The 12,500-nt window shown below is 35.8% G+C and overlaps 1 protein-coding gene across 6 annotated transcripts in view; it reads left to right on the top strand.

The window, feature by feature from the left end:
- Window positions 1-12,500, top strand: part of LOC144975348 (metabotropic glutamate receptor-like) — a 245,421-nt gene that overhangs the window by 68,840 nt on the left and 164,081 nt on the right. For 2 of the 6 annotated variants that reach the window (XM_078919345.1, XM_078919341.1), the window contains exon 4: window positions 11,900-12,006. The exons of the other annotated variants lie outside the window; for them this stretch is intronic. The gene's annotated coding sequence lies outside the window, so the exon portion shown is untranslated. The remainder of the gene's footprint in view (window positions 1-11,899; window positions 12,007-12,500) is intronic. 6 annotated transcript variants of the gene reach the window in all.

The raw sequence follows: 12,500 nt of genomic DNA, 5'->3' as shown, positions 1-12,500 counted from the left end.
GTCTTCCCTTGGAATAAACCCTAGAGACAAATTTCCCCATAATATGGGATGAATAAAGGGATGTTATTTTTAAACAACAACAAAATGCACAAGTAAAAGTACCGCAGTGTTTGAACGAGTTGTCTACTTAGATAGATACAAATCAAACCCACTGCCAGATCATTTGCCACCATTACGCTACTTTAACATAACACCTTATTTTTAAGATGTTGGCCTTAAAAAAAAACAACATTTATATATATATATTAAATGTCGACAATTTAAAATAGCCTCCTAACTTGCCAAATTATGCAATCTGACAAATTCATTGAATTCTCGTGTTGAATATAAGGTATCTATGATTTAGATTAATTTTAATCAATTGATATTTGAATTTTAAAAAATAATTTTCTGGCTAAAATAAAGTAGTAATGTGTTTTGTTAGAGTGTTAGAGTCTAGAGGTGTAAGTGCTCTCCTATCAGACAATCTGAATTCCGTCTTATCGCGTTCTTGATTGGCTTAATTTGCATGCCATGCAGTGATAGCAACCATCATTATGTAGGGGTAGGGATGTATAGGATACACGAGAATGGAATCAATATTCCTTTTTTTATTATGATCAAGACCAAAAATATCAACAACAACAAAGAAATAAACATTTTTTAAAAATAAGAAGAAAATAAATAAATAAATAAATGAATAGAAGAAATAAATAAGATTATAACAAACAAACAAACAAACAAATAACAGAAAAATAGAAACAACTACAACAATATATGCAAATTTTGAAAATTAAATGTACCCTTTATATAGCGTAAAGACTGGAGAGATGGCAATGATGATATCACCAATCATCATCATCATTGCCTTTTTCACCCTGGGTCAGGGCAGAGGCCACAGACAAACAGTTTCCATCCTTTTCTATCCTGAGCTAACTTTTTTTATCTCATTCTATGTCTTACCGCTTCTCTGTATATCAGCTTCTTTAATTCTTCTCCATGTTCCTCGTGGCCGTCACCTTGATCTTCTTCCCTGAGGGTTCCAGTCCAATACTTTCTTTGTTAAAGTGGAGTCATTCTTTCTAAGCGTGTCTCCAATCCACCTCCATCGTCTTCTTCCTCCCATCCTCTACAATGCTACATGGTTATCTTGACATAAACCTAACCTAACCACGGTACACATAACAAAATGACAGAGACATATAAAATTTAAGCTTTCTATTTCACCTCGAGGAAAATATAATATTATTATACCCGTTTTGTTCGGCGGAAAATCCAAGATTATAAAAGCATAGTAATAACTTTATTATGAGAAGGCCTTATTAGTCTCTCCTGTGTAACAATATCAACATCGGAGTTCAGGAAACATTTTTCTCTTGCGCGCACCCGGATTTTTCTTACTAAAAATAGATTTTGATGCTGAATGATAACTTTGATGAGAAATGGCATATTTGATGTTATTAGAAGTCGCGAAACAGAACTTAGAACGCGTTCGACACTCCAAACGTAAGAGGTCAAAAAATCTTTGTCTTGAAATTCTATTTTTAGTAACTTAATCTTCCCGACGTATCACCAGATAGAGTCGTTTTGTCACAAATGTTTACCGAGTAATGGAGTATAATAACCTTAGCCCTTTCCTTACCATGCATTTTCAGGATATTCCCTAAAACTTCACACCCCACTAACACAAAATAGATCTAGATTTTTTATCACTTAATCAATAAAATTCTTGTGATAAATAATTTCTTTAGCAAAACATGCTCTACAAAACACTGTTCATTTTCTTTAAATTTTATGATGTACAAAAGAAATTTGAAAAAGAAAAATGTTGGTTGCACCGTAATGAATGTGACGATTGTCCTATAAGGAGAGGGTTAACTCCCTTCTACGCATAATTATTAAGATCCAATGACATCATGATAAGGGACTGCATGAAGAATGAAAACAAAGGAATTTCTGCCTCCCCCCCCCCCCCCCCCCCCCCACTCAACAATCCCACACCGCTCTCCTTAAACAGAAACATAGATGTCCAAACGCACCTATCCACCAACTTATTCATCAGATCTATCCCCGTGTGACTTCATTCTTTTTCCTGGAGTGATTCAAAGACAAATGTGCTATGCTTCTGAGCCTTGCAGTTGAATCCCATTCTTTCCGAAATGAGATGATGACCTTGAACCCTTTTACAATAAAATAACGGCTTCATGGTATGGATTTCTGGCATGAAGAAAAGCATATATTATTGTCAGGACGAGAATTACTTTAAAAAGCTCTGGACGTTTCAAGATTATCCGATGACCAGACGTTGTGGAGTCCACGCGAGTCCTGAATATAAAACCCATGCTGAAATGACATGGTGACCTTGAACCTTTTTAACCATGTAATAGCGGCTTCTTAGATTTGACCTCTGGGATTGAGAAAAGCATACGATGTCAGGAGAAGAACCTTGAAAAGATCTCGAAGTTTCAAGATTCTCCGATTACTAGAAGTGGACGCGTCCACGCGAAGATGAAGCCAATGCTTTCCGAAAATTAGGTGATGACCTTGACCCTTTTCACTATGAAATAATGACTTCTGGGATGGAAAAATGCAAACAATATCAGAAGAAGTACCTTGAAAAGATCTGGAAGTTTCAAGATCCTCCAATGACTAGAAGTGGTAGGGTAATCCACGAACATTTATATTGTATCTATTGTATCTTCTATCCTCTACGGCAAGCAGGAGAAGGTCCTTGTCCATACGGTTCTACATCCCAAATCAACCCTTCACCCTGGAATTGCAAGAGGCCCTTGAGGTACTGCAATACCAAAATGAAGTATGAAGTAGACAGCCGTACTCCCGGAATGGTTCGGTTAATCGCAAAAGCTAATGCGACTAACGAGGTGTTATGTTTATCCGGCGTAAACCCTTAATTGTTTGCTGACCTTTATCTATTAAGAACACTGGATACTAACGACCGAAGACGACTGACTATCCGCCCTGTGTCTTGACAAATCACAGTATTCTTCAATTTGGCCAGAAAAAACTTTGACATTTTGACCGGTTAGAATCAACAATCACGTTACGACTATCCGCCCCGTGTCTTGACAAATCACAGTATTCTTCAATTTGGCCAGAAAAAACTTTGACATTTTGACCGGTTAGAATCAACAATCACGTTACGACTATCCGCCCCGTGTCTTGACAAATCACAGTATTCTTCAATTTGGCCAGAAAAAACTTTGACATTTTGACCGGTTAGAATCAACAATCACGTTACGACTATCCGCCCCGTACCTTGACAGATCACAGTATTCTTCAATTTGGCCAGAAAAAAACTTTGACATTTTGATCGGTTAGAATCAACAATCATGTTCAACTTGTCTAAATTTTTAGACCTTCTAACACTTCTTTTACGTCACAAATTTACATTGTTGTTATTTGTATTGATAGATATTATATTTTAGACGTTTTCCGGTTGAAATATATATTTAAAAAATAGGAAAATTATTTTAGCCACAACAAGGTGACTATCTACTACGTCTAATTCAGTTGTGCAGTAGACTCAATCCATCCTCATTTTTTTGGTCATTATCAGGCCATAACTTTACGAAGACCACGGTTTGAGACCTAGTCATAAACGTTAGCATCCAGTGCTAAGGAAAAAAAATAGAACCTTTTTGAGTTATTGTAACACTTCTGTAATAAATGAACAAAACGATAGATAAATAAATAAATAAATTAATTAATTAATTAATAGATAAATCAACAAACAACAATGTGACCCTTCGTCTCGAAACGGTATTAAGTCGGGATGAATTGGACCCAGAAATGTGACTTAAAAATGGTATTAATAGTAAATACCAATTGTTGAGCTTTTTTTTGCATTATGAAAAATTGTCTTCATTCTTTAACATAACAGATCGAAACAAACCCCAAGTTTCATTTTTTTGTTAATGAATTCAATTTTGTGCATCAGAGTCATTCCGACATAATACCGTTTAGAGACGGTGGGTCACAAATAATATTCAAAGGGCGTGTAGAGACTTTTTGACACATAAGAGGTTATCATTTTTTTTATAATTAATTAATGACAATCAAATGCGGGCATTACCAGTGAATCTCATATGTGACCACTCGTCACAAAGCGGTATTAAGTCGGGATGATTAAGATGTTGAAAATGGAATTTGTAGCCAGAAATATCAGACTTAAGTCGAGTTTATATGTTTTAAAGAGGAGAAGGAATATCATATTTTACTGTGCTAAATACCAACGTTTCGTATTTTTGACCAGTTTAACTATAATTTGACTTTTTAGCATCTGGTCCATCCCGACATAATACCGTTTTGAGGCGTTGGGTCACATATTAAAGAATAACGATAACTATGACATTTAGAGATCCCACGATAATAAAGAAGTGATAAATTAGCGAAGCAACAAATTAAAGAGCGGACACTGAAAAAGTGTATGAAACAGTGGCAGAAATAAAACAGGATGTAAAAAAAAAAAGAATAAAAACTATACCAGAAATTTTAAAATTTGGAAGCGATCATTCGTGTAAGATTAAATATCTACAAATAATCAGGAGGTTCGAACCATAGCCAAGGCATGTTAATTTTTGGGGATGAGTTTCTCGTAAGTAGTATGACACTTGCTTTCGGATCGGGAGGTCCAGGGGTCAAACCCCGCTCTGAGTGGCGCATTGTTGAGTCCTTGGAAAAGGCACTTTATTCACATTCTCTCATCGTACTCTGGTGTAAAATGAGTACCTGGCCGTGAAAAGTGTTGTCTTTGTCGGAATAAAAACCAACTTGTTATATTGCCTGACAGGCGCCATATCGTCCTATATGTATAGGACGATACACGGTGTCCTATATATCGCCAATTAAGGGTTTTTTTTTCGTTGATGACCCCTTGTAAAGCGCATTGAGCACGTTTAGTGGATATTGCGCTATACAGCCTCTTCCAAAAGAAAGATCAAGTTGTTCTTATGTTGACATTTTTTTTTCAGAGTCTAAATAAATGTTATTGTATCTTATATCATTTTAAAGAAGAATGGATTCCCCAACTATAGGCGAAAAATTTATTTGTCTGCGGCTATCTGTCTTCAAGATGTGATCATTTCAAATTAGAGGATGGAATGTGCTTGTCGCAAGTTGACAAGAAATGCCTTCTGACTTCCAACATAAAGTTTAGATTTTGTACCTTTCGATACTGATCATAAAAAGAATTAAGCAGTACTAATCTTGAATCAAGTGAAGGAAGTTGGACATTTCTGTGCAAGAAAAGAAGATTTTAAAAATAGTTATCAACAGAATTCTTTTGTACATTAATTTGTTCAAAATTACATCGACTGAATTTCCCACGTAGCGTTGTTCAGTATTTTGTAGGAGAGGCGTTAGCTTGCATCAAGTCCTGAATTGGGTGTCTCATTGATGATGTTAATGCTTGGATATTTTTTCGGTTAGCTATTCTATGGTGTTTGTACTTACTGAGCAGTTTATACATAGTTGTTTTCAGTGACATGGAACACATTTACCATAGCAGTTATTATCACCATTACTATCAGTATTAATATCATAATATTATCATTGCTACTATTTTAATTACTTTTTATCCCCTATTACAAGAGCTGTAACCTAACAATAGGGAATGAGATTAGCGGAAGAGTAGCGTCCCTTGATTGGAAGTCGCGATCGGAAAAGTTATTAGAGAGAGAACGTCATGTTGGTTGTGCGGCATGAGACACTTCACCGAAAGCGAAGTCAAGAGAGACGCATGCGCAAAACCATTTTGACGTTCTCTCTGCAAGGTGACGTCCAATCAAGGGGCGCTACTCTTCCGCTAATCTCATTCCCTATAATTGCCTCTTTGGACAATTATTATTATTATTATTATTATTATTATTATTATTATTATTATTATTATTATTATTATTATTATTATTATTATTATTATTATTATTATTATTATTATTATTATTATTATTATTATTATTATTATTACTATGACTCTACTGCCTGCTTCAATGTAGCCAATTATACTGTATCTGTCTTCTGTTGTTAATCTTCACATTGTCAGAAAGGTTTTAGTTGAAGACATCGCTGTAAGAAAAGCAATAAATCTAAATAAACAATGATGACGTTATTATCAAAAAGTATATTCAATAGCAAGAATTATGGTATTCTGGCTACATGTCAACACCTGCAAAACACTTGGACCTGACTTGGACAATTCCGTGTTAATTTGTAACAGCCAAATTTTGTAATTGAATTTTAAACGGTCGTATCTTGAACATTAATAGCCGTAAATGAATATAATTTTCACTTTTATATGGGAAATTAATTCTTCTTTAATATCATATGACATACGAGAAGATTTATTCACATGTAGAAAAATAACAACAAAAGAAAAACATTAAGCTTCTTTTGTACGCATGTCGCTATATAAATGCTCGATTTATTTTAAAAGGATTTCTCTTGTTATCAAGACAATCATTTCATAGTTTTTCCACTTCGGGATCAAGATCTCATTCTTTTCCTTCTGCGTTAAGACAACCAAACCCATCATTCTGGCGACAAGCGTTGCGCAATGCCGTATTAAAATAAAAATTAAAATTAAGCTTTATATAAAATTAAAATTGAGCTTTATATAGCGCAATATCCACTAAATGTGCTCAAAGCGCTTTACTATGGGTCCCTGGTCAACAGCAACATTTAACATGTAGGACGGGACATGGCGCTTATTAGGCGATATTACAATTTTTCGGACAAAGACAGCGCTGTTAACGGCCATGTACTCATTTTACACCTGGGTACGGTGAGAGAATGTGAGTAGATATTCTTTTCCAAGGACTCAACTAAGCGCCGAGCGCGAGGCTCGAATCCAGGACCTTCCGATCTGAAAGCGAGTGTCATACCACTAGACTTCATAGCCGCACAGTATGCGTTCAGAACGGCCAGGAACTGTTCATGATTGTACTTCTGATTGCTCAGAGTCTGGTGTCTCGGAGTTATAGCGCTAAATATAAGATTTCAGCATTATTTTCAGCATTATTATGACTTGACTCTGTCACTGTTTCTTCTGGCAGATTGTTACGTTCCTTTTGGAGTTCTTGGAAAAAAAGGCTCTAGCATGTTATGTTTGATTCAGTCGAACTTTGGTCTCCGTTTGTTAATGATATTTTGTCCAAGGAAAATTGGACCAGTTTGAAAAAAACAAAAAACAAGGATCTTAAAGCATAATAAAAGCAAGACAAATCTCAAAAATAATCAAAATGAAATAATACTAATAATAATAAAATACATTATCTAAAATAGAAATAGTTGATCCTTTCTCTAATAACATTATTAGGTTGTCAGACGGGTGTTGCTATAAATGGTGCATTGGGTGAAAGGGGTGGGGAAAATAGTTAAATAATAGCTAATGATGGTTGTTTTATTATGAAGGGTAATATTATATATATATATATATATATATATATATATATATATATATATATATATATATATATATATGTGAGGCCGATGGCCAAGTCTGCACATTACAAGTCAAGCTTCATTGAGTCCGAGCACGAAAGATCTTGACAGACGAAAGAAAAAAAGTAAAGATCTGAAAAAGTGTGTCAGTACCAGACAAAGGAAAGAGAAAAATACAAGAAAATTAAACCATCCCAAAAAATCGGCCTGCCTCGCTCGACTGGCAATCAGAAGGCCTGATGTTCGATCCCCAGTTGAGACAGACTGATTTTTGGAATGGTTTTTCTTTTCGGCTATATGGTCTAGTGGTATGACTGGGTCCTGGGTTCGAGCCTCGCTCGGCTCATAGTAAAGTCCTTGGAGAAGGGTCCTTCCTCACATTCTCTCACCGTACTCAGGAGTAAAATGAGTACCTGGCCGTTAGCAGAATTGTCTCTGTCCGAAAAAAAAATGTATTATCGCCTAACAGGCGTCATGTCCCGTTCTACATTTTAAATGTTGCTGTTGTGTTGGCTAGGACCTTTTGTAAAGCGCTTTGAACACATTTAGTTGACATTGCGCTCTAGAAAGGCTCATTTTATTTTCTTGTATTTTTCTTTCTACTTTGTTGGCTCTGTTTTATATCGTACAAACATTTTCAGTTCTTTATCTTACACCAGTGCCTGCTCTTTAATTTGTCACTTTGATATTTTCAAACGGAATAAAACGCCTCTGCGCAGAAACCTTTTCGACGATCATCTGTTTTACGTGGAACATCATTTTAATTAGTTTTGTTGTTGGATGAAGAGGGAAATTTTGCCCAAAACTTTCCTTGCAAGCATTTTTGGGGGTTTTTTTATGAAGCTGTTACAACATTCTGTGTTTAATCTAGTTAAGTAGGATTTGTTTAACAGCGAAGATAAAATGAAGTCATCTTCTGTTTATTTTATTAATTGATTTTGGATAATAATTAATCATATCGATACATATCGATACATATCGTGGCTCAACGTTTTTTTCCTTGGGCAAGATTATTAACCCCCAATTTGATAACTTGGACAACATGGGTGATTCCTGTTGACATCAGACATCTTGTATGATGAATTATCTAAATTCCTTCGTGGTATGCCTAGGCGACGATATCTTATGATGTCATGGCGGAAGGGCATTTTTTTTTTAATAATTGAAATTAATACCGTGGCATTTAATTAATGCTAATGATTAATTAGTATCCTCAACATTATTTTGATTTAAAGTTCGTTTTAAATAATCTAATTCATTACTTCATAATATCAGATTGACGTGGTGGGTCACATTTTATGAAGGACATCACCACCACCACCACCCCCACCACCCCCATCACCACAACCATTATCATCACCACCACCATCATCATAATCATCATCATCATAATCTTCAGCATCATCATCATCATCATGCACAACCACCACCACCACCACCACCACCACCACCATTACCACCACCATCATCATTATCGTCATCATCATCATCATCATCATCATCATCATCATCATCATCATCATCATCATCATCATCATCATCATCATCATCATCATCATCATCATCATCATCATCATCATCATCATCATTATCATCATCATCACCATCATCATTAGTATCATCATATCATCAACAGCATTATCACCATCATCATCATCATCATCATCATCATCATCATCATCATCATCATCATCATCATCAAAATCCTCAAAATCCTCACAATCAACACCAAGATCAGGATCGATGATAAAAAATGACAAGGAAGGATACAGATGAAATGAAAGCGAGGGGAACTTCCTCTCAACTCAAATAGCAACAACAATCGCCAACACAACTTGAAATGCTATCTAGTTGACTTAATCAGTGTCAGTCAATGTCGGCCATATTGAAAGCTTGTTGTCTTTAATGAGTCACGTGACAAGCAAGGGGGGATTACTTTCATCATCCTTGTCAATAATATCGTAGACACAAGATTATCTTTCCTTCTTCCGCGTTTTCTCTTTTTTTTATTGATATTATTTTTAAGGACCTCTTTATTTTTACCAAGTCGTCTTGTTAAATCTTTTATTTGCCATTGTTATAGCATAATAGCATGATGATTTGAATCCCGCTAGTTACATGAGCAAAGCACAACACTAGAGATTGACACTGATTAAGTCAACTAGATAGCATTTCAAGTCGTGCGGCTATGTGGTCTAGTTCTAGTGGTATGACACTCGCTTTCGGATCGGAAGGTCCTGGGTTCGAGCCTCGCTCGGCGCATAGTTGAGTCCTTGGAAAAGGCTCTTTACTCACTTTCTCTCACCGTACTCGGGTGTAAAATGAGTACCTGGCCGTTAACAGCGCTGTCTTTGTCCGAAAAATTGTAATATCGCCTAACAGGCGTTATGTTCCGTCCTACGTGTTAAATGTTGCTGTTGACCAGGGACCCCTTGTAAAGCGCTTTGAGCACATTTAGTGGATATTGCGCTATATAAAGCTCTATATAAAGCTCAATTTTTAATTTTTTTTTTAGGCCGAAATCGGAATTGGGCCTCGATCTCCGAATGAGTTTATTCATTTTTTTTCTTTCTTGACCAACCATGCATCAAAGATTAGGTCACTGAAATTGTTAGACTGGACGGGAAATTCATACCATGCCAGCGACCGATCCAAATGGTTGCAAGTAAATGTTACTGTCCGTTTCTGCAGAAACTTGATAAACCCTGGATTCAAGAGAGATGATATATATGACACAAAAACGGAAAGTAACATTTATTTACAACCTTTTGGATATGTCGCTGGTATGTATTTACCGTCAAGTCTAACAGTTTCATATAAATAAATAAATAATGAAAGCAAAAACCATGAAATAATAGTGCTCAACTTTTTGATAAAAGGAGCTATTAATATTTATAAACATTTTAAGTATAACCAGTGACAAGAAACAGATCTGTAGGAGTAATGATAATTATACTTAAAATGTTTATATATATATATATATATATATATATATATATACATATATATATATATATATATATATATATATATATATATATATGTAGTTAGTATTTCGGACCACCTCCGGTCGCCTTGTTAAATCTTTGCTGATAGTTGCTATTGTTTTAGCATAGCGAATTTCCTGGTGTTTTTGATCCCGCTAGTTGCACAACACAACATTGATAGGACTAGTCCTGATTCGGTTTCCTTCTCCAAATGAGTTGATTCATGTTTTTTTCTGACACACTGTCCGTGCGTCAGTGATTGGGTAGTTGAACCTCTCAAATTTGACGGGAAGTGCATATCAGCGATCTGTCCAAAGGGTTGCAAACAATTAAATGTTGCAGAATCTGTCCCCACATATACACACATTACCTCCCTTCCCCTGTATCCCAGTATGATCCACTAACCATATTATTGCCCCCAACAACCCAAAACCCTCTGTTCCCTTCACCACCTCAGCCTCAACCTTCCCTCCATGTTTCCCTTCTTTCTCCCTCCCCCTTCTTTCTCCCTCTTCCTTCTTTTTCCCTCTTCCTTCTTTCTCCCTCCCCCTTTCTTTCCTCCTCCCCCTTCTTTTTCTCCCTCCTCCTTCTTTCTCCCTCCCCCTTCTCCCTCCCTCTCCACGCCCACCCTTAATACTCTAATCCTGTATGAGGGAGAACATATAATATTAGAATTAAATGAGGGGACACAAAAGAAGTATTATTTAAGTATTTTTGAGCATGTCTTTTATTCAAAGATAACGAAATCGGAGCCGATGGAGGGGTTGAATAAAATTTTTCTTTCACTCTTTTGCGTTTCGGGATCCGAACTTTGGTCCCAACGCATTCATTACAAGCTCGTGCACCAATTGCGAACACGTCCGTAATGGACTTCCAACAAAGACAAGAGTATGAGAATCGTATTTTAATCCCAGTTTCATGGGTTATACAAAGTATGGAGTTGCCTAAGTCTTAACATTAAAAAATAGTTTTTCTGGCTGAACTAGAAAGATTCAATCAGAAATATGTGGCTCATTATTTATTAATGGCATGCCCGGTTAGATTCCCCTATAAATACTATCCACAATTCATATGAATAACACATATAATAATATATAACAGATCTGTTTACTTTGTACTTTTTCTTGTATCTCCAACCGAGTTGTCTCGGTTATCAATACCGTAACCTATTTCCAATGTTTTTATTATTTACTTAAGTTGTTCTTATCATTTAGCATTATCTATCTATTTTCGTTGTTTGATAACGTTATCATTTCTTTTCCGGGCTATTTTTCTGTTTGTTTGTGTTTCGTATTAAAAACAGTTTGGAGAAATGATGTTACCACGGCCTGGTTTCGTGGTAATGTTGTGGTTGATAACACGCAACTATTAAAACACTTAGTCGTCTAAACCAGTAACATTCAGTCACAACGTAATTGTCTAAAAGGACATTAAATTTACGCTTTAGTAGATATTAATTTTCTGTGTTTTGCCAGATCGTTATGCCACTGCTTTGCAAGCAAAAATTGACGAACACTTTACAATAAGCTGTGTGTTTCAATAATCTTGTGGAATGATATTCTCTATCGGTCTACCGTCGATGGTAAGTGGTATTATTATTGTTATTCTCATAGGCTTATCGTGGAATGTTTGTTCTGAATTCATTTCGCCTTTCATTTATATTATATCTACTACATGTGTTTTGCTTATTCGGTGAAAATAAGTGGAAGGCATTGATATTTGTTTTTGGAAAAAAAGCAAAACATTTAAACTCATTCCACAAGTAATCAAAGATAGAAAAAAATCACAACACAATATCGTATGGTTAATCATAAATGGCAATAAATGCGCCCTATTACCTCATCCCCCTCGAGAATGAAAATATTAATAGGCCGGCAAGAGAGCGCTTGAGAGGCCACCCCAACCCACGATCAGAACAGCCTGCTTGAAATTTGGAAAATCCGTATTTTCCATGCAAATGATAAAGTAGACATTTTAACAACCTTTTAACTGACCACCTTGTCCTCGGTACGTTTAATTAAACCCATCCTTACCAGCTAAAGGAAAATTATCACATTCACAACCAACATTTTTCTT

Source organism: Berghia stephanieae, chromosome 6, assembly GCF_034508935.2.
Source record: "Berghia stephanieae isolate SIO BIC M18660-M18661 chromosome 6, UCSD_Bste_1.3, whole genome shotgun sequence".
NCBI classification, from domain to species: domain Eukaryota; kingdom Metazoa; phylum Mollusca; class Gastropoda; order Nudibranchia; family Aeolidiidae; genus Berghia; species Berghia stephanieae.
This window is presented reverse-complemented; position numbering and strand designations above follow the sequence as displayed.